Genomic DNA, 14,196 nt, shown 5'->3' on the forward strand with positions numbered 1-14,196 from the left:
GCTTAAGATGAGAAAAACAGGTCAGGGAGACCTAAGTAGAGAAAGAAGAGGAACAACAACACATAGGGAAGGAAATGGATAAATAATACTAGGATGTGTAGTCTGACTTTCCTGTCCTGCTAGCTCCCAAACAACCACATAGAAACCTCTTATTAAGAAAGCTCAGCTGATTAGGGATTTTTTTTCCTTTTTTTTTTTTTTTTTTTTTTTTGAGCTGAGGATCAAACCCAGGGCTTTGTGCTTGCTAGGCAAGCGCTCTACCACTGAGCTCACACACCTTTAATCCCAGCACTCGGGAAGCAGAGGCAGGCAGATCTCTGTGAGTTCGAAGCCAGCCTGGGCTACCAAGTGAGTTCCAGGAGAGGCACAAAGCTACACAGAGAAACCCTGTCTCGAAAACCAAAAAAAAAAAAAGAAAAGAAAAGAAAAAAGAAAAAAAGAAAAGAAAGTTCAGCTGATAGCTTAGGCTTGTTTTTAGCTAGCTCTTATGACCTAAAGTAACCATTTCTATTCATCTACGTGCTACCCCAAGGCTCATTTACCTCATCTATGTACTGCCCATCCTGCTCGCTCTGCATCTCATGGCATCTCCTCATGACTCCACCTATCTTCTTCCCAGCATTCTCTCTGCCATGAAAATCCTGCTTAGCTATTGACCATTCAGCTTTTTATTAAACCAATCCTACTGACAAATCTTCAAAGTGTTCAAAAAGATTGTTCTACAACAAGGATGTTTGAAAAAGCCATGGGAACTATATTATTTCATATTTACTTAAAATTACATTATATATGTATATATATAACTACACACATTTATGTAGTTTAATTGAAGTTATGTCAGTTGGGGTGATAATGCCCCCACCAAGTAGACTTTAACAAAACATGAGTGCTGGGCATATGAAATCTCTTGAGTTGTGGGTCAGGAGAGTCCACAAGACCCCCAGAACAATCTAGGCTATTGCCATTGTCCTTGGAACCTTTGAGTAAAGAGTATAAGACCCTATTGCTGAAGACATAAACATACTGTGGACACAGGATTTGGAGAAACCAGTCTGGATCTGATCTGGAAGCTGCTTCATTGGGGACTAGTTCTAATCGTTTCAGAAGTAGCCAGGCAAGCTATCAACAGAGAAAAGTATCAGTAGTTCTATGCCAATGAACCAAAGCAACGAACAGCATCAAAAGATAGAAAGATATTCTGAAGGGAGAAATAGTGACACTTATATACTCAGGGTAACCACCAGTTACCTAATTGGACCTAAGGACCTCTCAATAGATGGGAATTCATGGATAGCACTGCCAATTTACCCAGTTACCTATGGCTGGTGTGGCCATGGAACCTAGATGAGAACTACTGCTAAGGCCAGCATCCTAATCAAGTATAATTTCTCACTGCATTCTGAATACCTACCCTTCTACCCACAGGTAAATGTAACTCTCACCATCATCAAAGAAACATCTCCTTACTACAGAGACCATTTCAGAGAAGCACAACTGGTCAAAATACAGAGATCATCTGACCATTGATCACAATTAATACATTTACAACATGCCCCTACACTTAAGGCTGGGGAACATAACAGAAGAAATGGCAGAAAGATTTTAAGAGCCAGAGAATCAAGAAAGCTGCTGCTAGACTGTCTCTTTTTAAAAAAAAATACACAAAGAGGAGTGAAGGGGGATCTTGGGGGAGTGGGAAGGGCATAATGTGATCAAGATACAGTGTAGGAAATTCTCTAAAAAGCAATAAAAATAGTATATTAAAATATATTTCATTAAGAATTTCCTAAAAGTCTAACTATATAGTCTCTACAATCTGTCAGTGATAGTTCATTCTGTATTGTAAAATTCAGAGCAGCTTATATTTTTCCTTTTTGTTAATACTCATTTCTAAACTTTCTGTAATGAACAGATATCACTTCAGAGACCTGAGAGTCATTCATGTAACCATTGAAAGGATAAGTGATATGGATGAAAATCAGGTTTTTCACAAGGTCACAGTAGAAGGACAGCATCCTTCCCATGGCTTGGTCCCACTCTCCACCTCAGTTTCACTCTCAACTTCTTTCAGCACTAGTATTTCAGCAAGTCTCCAGGTATTTTTGCCATAGCTTTCTACCCCAGGCTCTTAATCTAGCAAATTCTATTGTTTTTATGGTTATTTACTTCTTCCCACTACCATGTGGCTCACCCTGCTGGGAGGACCCTGCATCTCTAGCCCATTTCTCTTGGATTTTAATCAAACAAATGAAAGCAAACAGCAGGAGGCCACATCTAAGCAGATCTTCAGAAGTAAGGCAAGTTTCCATGGGGCCCTTCTTTCCCACTCCATGACACCAAGGTGTCCCATACAGAAGCTGTCTCTTCAGCAGAAGAGCTCCAGTCAACTCACAGCATACTTGTGGCAAATCTTTGTGGCAGAAGCCAGGTAGGTTTGAAGATTACTGGTTGGTGCAGCAAAACTGACCACGGCACATAGTACATGGTATTATTCTGGAATGGTTGACTCATGACCACTACCACACAAAGTGAACTTTCCAGTTCCAATCTTACCCTTTGACCAGGTCAAATCCTTAGAAAGATGATTTCACAGCACCAGAGACTTCCCTTTCTTAAGATTTGTTAAATCCACACTGTCATAACTATGTGGATTTGTGTGATTATCAGAACAGTATCTTCCATACTGTATGATCCCTGAGAGCAGGGTAATATAGCCTTATCTATTCACCATTGTTTCCCCACAGCTAACATAGTTCTTAGCATACATTGACCTTTGATCCAAGACAGGAAAATGAAAACATGAAGGAAAATGTGGGCTAGCTAACAACACGGACCATAGAGTTAAAAAACATATATCCAGCAAAACCAATATTCTGGGACCCTCATGTATTCCAGAAGTGAAAATGGGCACTTATCTCAGGTCTCCCGAATAAGCAATAATAATGATGATGATAAAGTACTTTTACTATTAAAGATATTTTTACTATTAACAGCCCTGTAATAAGTGTGTTGTCATTATTCCCCAATGTTAGTACTTTCAAAACCATTCAGCTATGAGCTGATAAAGCAAGGCTTTGAGACAGTTCACCCCAAGAAACCTGTAGGTCACCTGGAGGTGGCAGTAGTTAGAGGCCTGAGCCTCAGGTGGAGCAAGGGTAACCTCTGTGCTGGTGCAACGGCTGTTGAGGGTATCACTTCTAAGGCCATGTGTAGCTTTAGTGTCTGTGAGAGGAGTGCCCACCCAAGTTCATTTGTGAGGTGAGAGAAGAATTAAAGTACTGGAGTCGGCTGGAAATTTCTTGTAAATTAGAAACAATGGGAAAATAGGTCTTGACCCCCTAATTTTGATTTAAGAACCAAGAAATGTTAAGCAGCAAGAACACCATGGGCATAGTGAAGGGAAGTTTTCTTTTAATGCATAGTCCTGAACTCTGCAGAAATCTGTATTTTAAATGTCCCCAGATAATCCTCAGGAATCCTAAAATCTGGCAACCTCTGATCAAGAAAGAGATAATACTAATTCCTATCTTCAAAGTAGGGAAACAAAATCTTAGATTTAGAGACTGAATGGTAAGTACTATTTTTTTTTAAGAGTAATTCACTTCTTTATCTGCAAGACCACCCATGGATTCTATGGACCCACCATTAATTGGGGTGATTAACTGCAATGTAGTAAGAGATATGATGAACATTTAGTGGCATTTCCTGTCTTGTGTCCTCATCATTGTCAGGAGACTTAATATAGAGCCTTCTTAGACTTGGTGGGCACACTTGTTGCTCATGGTCCCTGCTGAGAATAATCTGAACTGGGTCGGAGGTGGCGCATGCCTTTAATCCCAGCACTCGGGAGGCAGAGGCAGGCAGATCTCTGTGAGTTCGAGGCCAGCCTGCGCTAGAGTGAGTTCCAGGAAAGGCACAAAGCTACACAGAGAAACCCTGTCTCGAAAAACAGAGAGAGAGAGAGAGAGAGAGAGAGAGAGAGAGAGAGAGAGAGAGAGAGAGAGAGAGAGAGAGAGAGAGAGAATCTGGAGAATCTGAAAGTCAGCTTCCAGTCCCTTAGCCTGGAATGAAGCCCACCTGTGTGCAGCTGCTGGTTTAAAGTCCCCAAATCCTAGTATCTAGCCTTGACATGCTCACAATTGATTAAACCAGCCCTAGAAATTGGAAAGTCTTCACAATTGATTAAACCAGCCCTAGAAATTGGAAAGTCTTCACTTTTCCATGGTCTGGCCAAAGTTTCAAGTTCTCGGTCCAATCCAAAGTGCTCTTTAAAAACCAATTGCAGTAGCCTATGCAGGCTGGTGGGGACCAAGGCCAACCCAGTATCAGCTAACAGTGCCTAGGCAGACTCTCTGAGGCACCTGAACTGGTTGGGCCAGTTCTGCCAGGAGTCTAGAAGGGAAAGGAGGGAGGAGGTACAGGGATTGGCAGGGAGCCTAGAGTGGATGAAGGAGGGTGGGACAAGCTAGTTTTTGCAGCAGGCCACAGGTGAGGGAAGGAAATCAGGAAGGAGGAATTGTGCTCAGGTGTATAAAATTGAAGGCTGAATTTGTAAAAGTGATTGGGGCTGATGTGATCCAACCAGAGACTTAAAAAAGGAAGTTCTCCCTGCCACTCCTCTTTGATGGCATAGCTGGGGGTGACAGAAGTCCGGCCTTGCTTCCTGATACCCCAGCAGAATAAGAATGACAGAGTGCTGACATCTGCTGTGGTGTGAACCTTGCTGCACCCAGGAGGGAGAAGGTAAGACCTACCAGCAGGAAGGCATGCTCTTTTCCCTCCAGATATCCCATTGCTTGCTGGTCTGAAGTTGCAAATTGCAACTGACCTTTGAGTCCTGGGTCTTGGGGCTAGCGTCGTATCTACCAGTAGTTCCAGGAACCCTCCTTCTTCCGTTTATCTCAGAAGTTCTTGGCAAAAGTCAGCTGGCCCAGGGCATATAGGCTCATAATTCATGAGAGCTATTGCAGATGGTGATGATGTTGAGTAGAACTTCCTCACATTGGTGAACAGGCAACCCTGGCAACTCGCCTATGCCCTTACCACCTACTGTTTATAAATGACTTACCTATATAGAGAGCCTATAATACAAAAGGCACTAGTCAATGCTTGCATTATTTCAGGTCTCTTTACAAATGCTTACTGTAGAATTCTGAAAGAAATTAATGTTTATAAAAATAATCAGTGTTTTAGGATGGTGTATAATAAAATTAGGAATGGTGGGGGATGATTGAAATCTTCTCAACTACTAAGCATGACTATGGAATACTTTATATATTATTGTAAGCCTATGTGTTTGGTGGTGTTATAGCTGTAGTTACGGACAAGGAAGGTGAGACTCGAGGAGGCTAACTGAAGCCAGCTTTCATTCATCACAGAGCCCATACTCTCTGCCTTTGCCTTGATGAGGCTGTTTTTAACCAGTGGCCTTCCAGGTTCAGAGTGCACAGCGTGGGTGCAGACCAACTCGGGTTTGTAAAGAGCCCTTTTCCAGGCAGAACCAAGGTGATACCACCATCTCCTGTTTCCAATCATATCCACTGACTTAGAGTTTGGTCTCCAGGACTCAGGCTTCTGTGACCCTTTCCTGTAGATGTGGAGACCATTAGCCACCTGTGGTCAGAATTATGCAGTCCACGTGATCTATGGCATTAAAAACTTGGAGGCTGTACAGCTGGGGTAGGGGGCTGATCTAGAAGCCACAGAACTGGCAATAGAAAGGGGGAGGAAATACATTTGAGAAAGGGAGAGCTGGGTACTGCACCAGCATTCTGGGGGCAGCTAGAATTAAATCTCACCACCAGAGCATAATGACTCCTCGCAACTCCAGAGCTGAGCTGCTCTCTAGTCTCTGCTCATAGGAAATCAGTTACACAGACCAGCCTGTCCCTCCACAGGACCTATGCACCCAGACCTCTTTCCCCTGCCTGGAACCCTTTTCCCCTAGACTTACCCTGTAAGCGAATCCCTCTCATGCCACCAGGTTTCAGTTCAGATGTTGCCTTCTCAGATCAAGGCATCAAAAATACTGTCCCCTCCCCTGTCCATCGTTTCCATAATGCTTGTCACTCTTGCAGGCTTCTCTTGTTTAATTTTTATTCCTAGTGATGTTAAGTTCCAAGAAGATAGAAACTTGCCTCTTCTTACCTACTGGGCATTACCAAGTCCTTGGAGCTAAGCAGTATTGTTATTAATAGCAGATGCCCAGTTAATGTTTGGTGGATGAGTGAGTAATAGAAAAGGAAAGAGCTAGACTACTAGTTTGCCTCCCTCCCATTTAGTACCCGTACTCAATCCTCCAGAGGAGACAACTATGTGCCTCTAAAAGCTGAAGGTGTTTCAAGAGCTGATTCCGTTCTCGGGTAACACAAGGAAAGAGGTAAAAAGGCACCAACTAGACTTCGTTCCATGAGAAACAAGCAGGAATGGAAAGGCTGGCTGTGCAGGCCAGAGTGATAAGCTGCACAGCCTATGACTCACTGGAGTCTGACCTTCCAGACAGGAGAGGTGGACGAAATCTTAGCACCACTTGGGTACTTGTCATGCCAATCTATCAGCTGCCGTAGTAGAGTGCTCCCTTATACTCCTGCTTTACCAAGCCACCACGGAAAGTCACGCCAGGCTCCCTTACACAGCAGATGTTTTAGGGGATGTCGTTCACTTTCAGGATGACAAGTAGGTCACATTTGAAACCAGAGGATGAAAAGACATTGTATGAGCTCTACTGCTCTATGAAACTGGTGCCTCCATTAACCCCCCTTTCTGCTCTGGACAAGTGGAATGATCATCCATCCCTAACAGCAAGTGAACTGGGTGAAACTCCTGTGACGAAAGCACTCTCTCAGATATTATTGTGACAGTGATATAGGAACCATCACAGTCTCACTTCTGCCCTCAGGCTCCCAGTCCAGCAAGAGCTGGAGAGCAGAGAAAGCACAGGGAGGTGCGTTGGTTTGGAAGAATTTCGATTTCAGAAAAGCTACGATTGCAAACATAGTCTATCAGAGAGACTTCCTTGAAAGACTCCTTCTCCCACACAGCTACCTCAAAAATCAAACCACACACCTTAATTAACACCTAGTACACTTACTTTTCAGTAAATGCACAAGAGAATCTTGCACGGCACTGTTTCCCCCTGGCTCTCGCACAGTGGCTGGCACCATTTCACAGGCTGCTGGGTTTTATGGGTCCCTGTGTGGACTTCCATGTTCTCCATTGTAATGGATGTTAAGCTCTGCCAGCATCAGCCCGGGCCCTGGCATGTGTGATTTAAAAGACAGACAATTCCCTGGCTGGCTCTGTGGTTCTGTTTTTAGGATACTGCTTATGTTATTCCATTCTGTTCCCTGTATAATTCTTGATTTGTGGAATTTTAGAAAATAACTTTTTAGCGAGAAAATAAATTTTTGAAGTGGGATCCAAGCCTGAGTCCTGTTGCTTTTTGGAGAAGCAGGGACCCACAAAGCAGTGTTGTGAAGTGTGACGAGAATTACAGCAAGGGTCTAAGTAATCCCTTTCCAATCATGCCTTGGCGGCAGTCAGAACAGAGTGGCAGTGAAGCTTTGTTGAGACATTTCTAGGTTCTAAGAGCTTCCCCTAGACGACTTCTTTAGTGTTTATGCCTCTTGCCTCCCCATGGGGATAAAGAGATTGTGAGATTTGGAGGGTGAAATACCATGGTGTAGTGGGTGATAGAGTCCAGAGTTGAATGAACACTGGTTAACACAACAACCTGTATTTCTACACATCCAGGAAGGCACACAGAAGTCTACTGTACGAGACCACCTAGAACTCTTCTTTATGCAGGAGTTGAGATTGCCAGGTCCTTTCCTTTTCAGAGGGTGTCAGTCAATGAGATGATGCTAAAGATGATTGATGGACATTATTGGCACATTCCACTCTCATCTTGCTCACCAAGATTTGGAAATATGTATGAACGGGACTCCTTTTCTCTGGGGCAATAAATTGACAAGTGTTTTCATAAAGATAAATAGTGTATGTTTCAAGGGGGATTGTGAGAATCAGTCCAGTTGTAGAATATGTCGTCTACACAGAATGAAAATGAACCATTTTTAAAGTTCTAAACCTTTAGAAGAAATTTTAAGACACTTCATCCAACAATGGGGCCTAGAACTAATGCCATAATCATGCTAATCATCATTTATTGATTGCTGCTTCATATGCAGCACTGATGGAAGGGCTTGTCTCGTGTTATCTCACACACCCAAGACAGTGTATCATAGTGGGTAAAGAGTTATAGGTTCAGGTTTTCAGTGCCTGGAGTTGTTAGTCCTTACCTATGTGACACTGGATCAGTTTTCAACTACTCTGTGTCTTCAGTTCCCAGCTTGAAGATGGGAAGATAATAATGAACCTGTTTCCTAGGGATGTTGTTGGATTATATGAACTCATTTATATGAACAATATGCAAGGTTCCATAAATGAATATATACATGTGTGTTATCCATTTGTGTGTGTACACATGCACTGTGCAATGCCCAGTATAATGAGTTTCTCAAATGTCTGTTTCTGCTACTTTCCCTACTAATATTCCATGAGACAGGTCTTTTCACTACTGATTTGTAAGTTTGAAACTGAATAGTCAGGTCAAAAGGCAAGAAAAAGACCTCCAACTTCTTTAATGATCTTAATGCATACAGTATTTCAGACAAGGTACAAAGGAGGTAAATTCCTTTGAGAATCTAGTTTGAGAAAATGTATAGTCTAAAACCTGACTAACTTCCAACCATATTGCAGGCACTTGCTGGCCTTGTGCCTTCGAGAGCTAGTGCATGCAACATATACTTGAATACGTTGTGGACCTAGAATTTCACCAGAAGCATCAGAACTTTCTCCTCTGTTTCTAACTCTTTCCAACACCAGACAGCTATCCTAGCCTTGGGGTCAAAGTTTGTCCACTATCAGCGATCAAAGGAGCTCCTATTGCCAGGATTGAGTGTGGGACATGATTGATATCATTTTTGAAAAAGCTTTCTTCTAGTTCTATGATAGCATTGTCCCATATGGCTCAAATCTGTTAATATCAAATCTCTGGAGCTGTCACTCACATCAATACTGGTGTTAAAAAAATTTCCCTTAGGTCTTCACTGCTCTGGCTAAAGATGGTTACTCTATGTGCTTTGTTAGCCATAATTATCACTTAAAGCTGGGTCTGTTTTACTAAATTACTCCCCACACTTGCTTTTGCCAGAATCCCAGAGCCCCATAGCCAGGAGAAGCCATTTTGTTCTGCAGTCTACATGGATGGAGTATGCAGAGCTCTACAATAATCCCCAAGTATTAATAGCCATTAATAATTGAAAATAGCTTCCTTTTATTGAATATTTGCCGTATGTGAATTTGATTAGCTTATGTAATTTTAACACAGCCACAATGTAGAAAAGGCTCTCCTCCATCTGACCCTCCATATTTTAGGGGAATCTGAAGTCTAGGGAGCACTCAGACTCAGCCAAGGTCACCAGACTGAGAATAGCAACATGAGGCAAAACCTCATAAACCTGTGACCAAGCGCACATGCTTCACCTCTGGGCTCAACTGCTGCCACAGATTGCTCTTGCCTGAATCACCATCCGGAGATGGTTTGATAACACATTACAGATTAGCCTTGGAAAAACCTGTCCTGCTGGCTGGGAGAGCTATGTACAAACCTGTCTCACCTGTTTCCCTGAGCCCTTCTGGCCTTGCCCTCCCTGGCAGAGTCTGTTTATTTTCCTTTTGCCTCCTTTTCTGGATATGATTGAGCTCCTCAGCTGTTTATCCCAAATGCTCCAACTCTTTAATCACAGGCATACAATAAGATGTGAAAATGAGGGGAGTTTTTCTCTCCAAGGAAAGCCAAGGCCCAACCCTACTCTTTGGATTTTTTTCAATTTCTGTTTTCTTCCTCTTTCTTTCAGCATTGCTTAGTGGGAGACTGATTTCACGGCAGAGCATACAGCATGTTTTTACTGTACTGAAATAGTTAACATAATTGACATCTTAGATTGAAGCCTGTGAATACCATCATTTACAAAGGCATGACTCCATATCAGAAACATACCTTCCTTTGTAAGTGGTATTTATACAATTGGGTTGTTACTATAAGGTATGCAGAGAGAGGCAGATAACCTAATTAAAAGCATAACCTCTTCTTATGTGACCATGGACAAAGAAATTATTTTTCCACTGTATTTTCTAATCCCCATATAGACATTATTTCATTAATTTTCACCCCAATCTAATGAAGTAAATACTTCAGTCATTTCACAGACAAGATAGCTTAGTCTAGTCTAGTTAAACACCAAAAAGATGACGAGGCTAGATTTGAACCTCACTCTTTCAATGTCAACATCCATTCCCTGAGGACCAGTACAGTGAGCAGAGAATTAATTTGATATTCAATTATTCATTTTCTACTTCAAGACCATGGACAAGTCATCCCTGTGTCCTTTTGAAACTCGTGCTGAGGTTATTTTCCAAAGGCCTGACAAACTGGCCTGCTCCTCATTTACCAACCTTCCAATTAAAGGTGGAACAGCCGTAACCTGTACCCTAGCCATGACTCCTTAACCCTCTGCTCACTCAGCTCTCCTGTCACAAAAAAGAAACCACATCAATAGCTATAAGGCATGTTTCTTTCCAATAACTAAAAGATTTTTCAGAATAAATGCTAGTCCTTTCCTCCAAGGGGAAGATGGAGGACAGCTTTTTTCTCTCCTTCTGGGTGGCAACATTTCCTTCTCTTTTAGACTTCCAGTACACTCAAAGTTTTGAAGGAAATTTGCAGAATCAGAGCTTGGGGTAGAATCAGTAGGAGGCGAGCCCATGAATGCAAAGATTTTCTTTGTCACATTTGTCACTGTGCCCTGGTATCCACAGCAGTTCTGACCACAACATGCTCAAATGTTTCTTTCCTAAATTGCTGTTTTGTCTAAGTATAAGAGAGCTATGGAGTCATTTTAAAGATTTGATGACCTTACTACTGAGCAAATCATAACTTGAATCACTGTCATTCTTTTAGGGACCTATGTTCTTCTATAAATCTCCTAGTAAAGGGTTGTATGCCTAATTGGGCTGGGTAGCCAATGGTGGAAAGCATGTTGGACAGTGACCATCTGAACGTCCCAGGAACACACTTCTCACCTACAGCTTCTTATTTTTTTACTGTGAAAAATCCCAAACTATTAGATTTCTGTTTCCTTAACAGCAACAATGTCCCAACACAATAGCAAATAACCATAACGTCTATAGATCTGACTTAATTCTCAGCTCAGCATCTTGCAGGTGAGAGGAGCTGGTGCATGGAGCCATCTGAGTGACTTGCTATGGGACATATAGCTGGTGAATAGTAAGTCCAGACCTCAGAGGAGAAAGGCTCCCAGTCCCAATCTCTTTCCCCTGACCTGCCCAGTGAACCCATTTCTTGCCTTTGCCCGGGTCTGTCATGAAGCTTTCCATGTCATATAGAAGACAGCACCACTCTGGCTTGTTTCAAACCAGATGTACATTTAAACTGTCACATGTAGACTGGTGATAACCTACTATAACGTGACTGTGGTTGGTTTTCCTGTCTCTGTCTGGGCGTGCAAAAGTGTATAAGGTGCTTGCCACTTTGTAGTTGCCTACTATTCCGTTGAGGTGAAGAAAAGACAGACTGCTGTGTGATATGACTTGCAGAAAAATGGCTCTAGACCTTAGAAAAGGTTCCCTAGGAGTATAAGTCATGAGATTCAAGAAGAAAAAACCTTAGCTATCCAGACTGTGAGTGTTAAGGTCAAGCGGCTGTTGAGAAGAACAGGAGCCATTCTTGGCTTTCAGCTGTTCACTGCAACATTCATACAATATGACACAGACAAATGCAGGCTTCTCTAAAGCCAAATGCTGTTATTTACATGAACTTAGGTGTATTTAAAATGAAAAACTCTCTAAGTGGAGAATTAAGGGTACTTACTACAAAATGAGTAAATGGAAAAATAAATACAATGAACCCAGAGCACTGTGAATAAGCCACAGCTTGGCTCTGCCTCCTGAATGCTGTGACCCTAAGACAGATTCTAGTTCTGTTTAAGATGAGTTGAGTACAAACTGGCATTAGTTAGCAGGCACAAAACAGGATGAACCGGGTCTGGAGATGTATGGTAGCACAGCAGTGTAAATATGCCTACTGCCACTCAACTATCCACTCAGAAATGGTTGGGACTGGTGTTTTATGCTGTGTGTATTTTACAGAGGCAGCTCTTTATGTATAGCTAGGAAGCAATCTTCAAGATATAGTGGTGAGTTGGGGAAACACACAGAGAAAACCTGAATTCTATCATCTGTGAATTGTTAAAGGGATGTAGATATATACACTTGTATTGTTTTATAGGCAAGGGATCCTATGGAAGAATTTGAGTTTGTAGAGGGAAAGACGGTCTGGCACTTGGAATAGAAAAGTAACAGGGCTGACTGTTCATGGATCACCATTTGATTTGTGTTCTGGGCACATGGAGAGCTAATTCATAGAATTTTATCCCTTCAAATGAAGATTAGTGTAAAACTGAGACTTCTTAAAGCAGTGGTTCTCATTGTGGTTGGACCCTGGATTTCAGCTGACCAAAGTAATGTCCCCCAACCAGAAGCATGGACATGACATGGTATTGTGACAAACCACCACCATCAGCAGCTCCATGGCATCATAATCTACTTTTTCTTTTCTAAGTAGTCTGTATGAGCATTACAGCTTGAGAATGGGGAGGAGGCAGATACTTAAATGAGCATCTCTGGGGTGGGGCTTGAGCCTGGTAGCTTAAGGTTCCCCAGATGATTTCACTGGCAGCTGACATAATGCAACAGGGAACACTGAAGCAATTTAAAGTAGGACCAGTTTTGCTGCCATGTGATTCCATTTTCTTCCATGTGAGGCCCCATTCCTGTCAGCACCAGAGAGAACACTGTATGAGGTCTTCTGAATGTCACACATTGGGGAGGAAGATGCCACATGTACTGGATTTGAAAATAATTCTCTCCCCATCTAAAATGGAATTGCTTTGGGATGGAGCTCTGTGGTAGAGCGATTGCCTAGTGTGTGCTAGGCCCAGTAATCAACACTTGGCACTAAGTGAAGCACAGTAAGAACAATAATTAATAAAACAGATTTGACTGTCCAACACCAAAGCATTAAAGACTCTTTATCCGTGACAAGGCATAAATAAAGTCAGACTTCGAAGTCAGGAATATGTAGGTTTGAAAGCCTCTCTGAAAGGAGGAATTCTATGAGCAAGGGATATAGAGATCATGACGGGAAAATGTGCAGAGATGGCCAGCCAACCTAGTGGAAACCCATGAACTGTGGACCAATAGCTGTGGAGGACCCCATGGGACTGGACTAGGCCCTCTGGATAGGCCAGACAGTTGTTTAGTTTGAACTGTTTAGGAGGCCCCCAGGCAGTGGGATCGGGACCTATCCCTGGTGCATGAGCCAGCTTTTTGGAGCCTAGTGCCTATGGCAGGACACTTTGTGCAGCATTGGTGCAGTAGGGAGGGGCTTGGACCTGCCTCAACTGAATGTCCTAGGCTCTGCTGACTCCCTATGGGAGATCTTGCCTTGGAGGAGGTGGGAATAGGGATGGGTTGAAGGGTAAGGCTGGTGGGTGGGAGGAGGGAGGAAACAGGGGATCTGTGGTTGGTATGTAAAATGAATAGAAAATTTCTTAATAATAATTTTTTTTAAAAAAAGAAAACCTCTCTGTATCTCTGGCAAATAAGCTTGCTACTTACCCTGGAGGGCTACCAGATTAAAGCCAGATAACAATAATAGTGCTTGGTCTGCTGGGGTTAGTCAATCTTAGGTGATAATTATGATGTCGGTATCCTCTCATCCACCCATTCTGTGTCCTCAGCTCTGCCACTGCCACGTCATGTCTGCTCATTGCGTCTTGAGCATTTTGTGTCCAGGTGACATTTCTCACATTGCATTTAAAGCCAAAGAACTTGAGTGCTACCTTTTCTGTAACTTGACAGACAGAAAAAAAAACAAAAAAAAATCTACAGTTTCTTACCAAATTATTTGCCATATTTCGAAAATATAACTGAAACCTCATTACATGGATGAACAGCTTTCTATCAACTCACTCCAAGCTTTGATATTAATATAATTGTTGTACAGATGTCGCAGTTAGCCTCAGAGGCAGTTGAGAAGGCATCACTGTTAGTAAC

General features: G+C 42.4%; 1 protein-coding gene across 1 annotated transcript in view; it reads left to right on the plus strand.

The window, feature by feature from the left end:
- Positions 1-4,479: 4,479 nt before the first annotated feature.
- Positions 4,480-14,196, plus strand: part of Atp10b (ATPase phospholipid transporting 10B (putative)) — a 303,657-nt gene continuing 293,940 nt past the window's right edge. The window contains exon 1 of the mRNA XM_076578189.1: positions 4,480-4,743. The gene's annotated coding sequence lies outside the window, so the exon portion shown is untranslated. The remainder of the gene's footprint in view (positions 4,744-14,196) is intronic.

The sequence above is a fragment of the Peromyscus maniculatus genome, chromosome 8 (assembly GCF_049852395.1).
Source record: "Peromyscus maniculatus bairdii isolate BWxNUB_F1_BW_parent chromosome 8, HU_Pman_BW_mat_3.1, whole genome shotgun sequence".
NCBI lineage: Eukaryota > Metazoa > Chordata > Mammalia > Rodentia > Cricetidae > Peromyscus > Peromyscus maniculatus.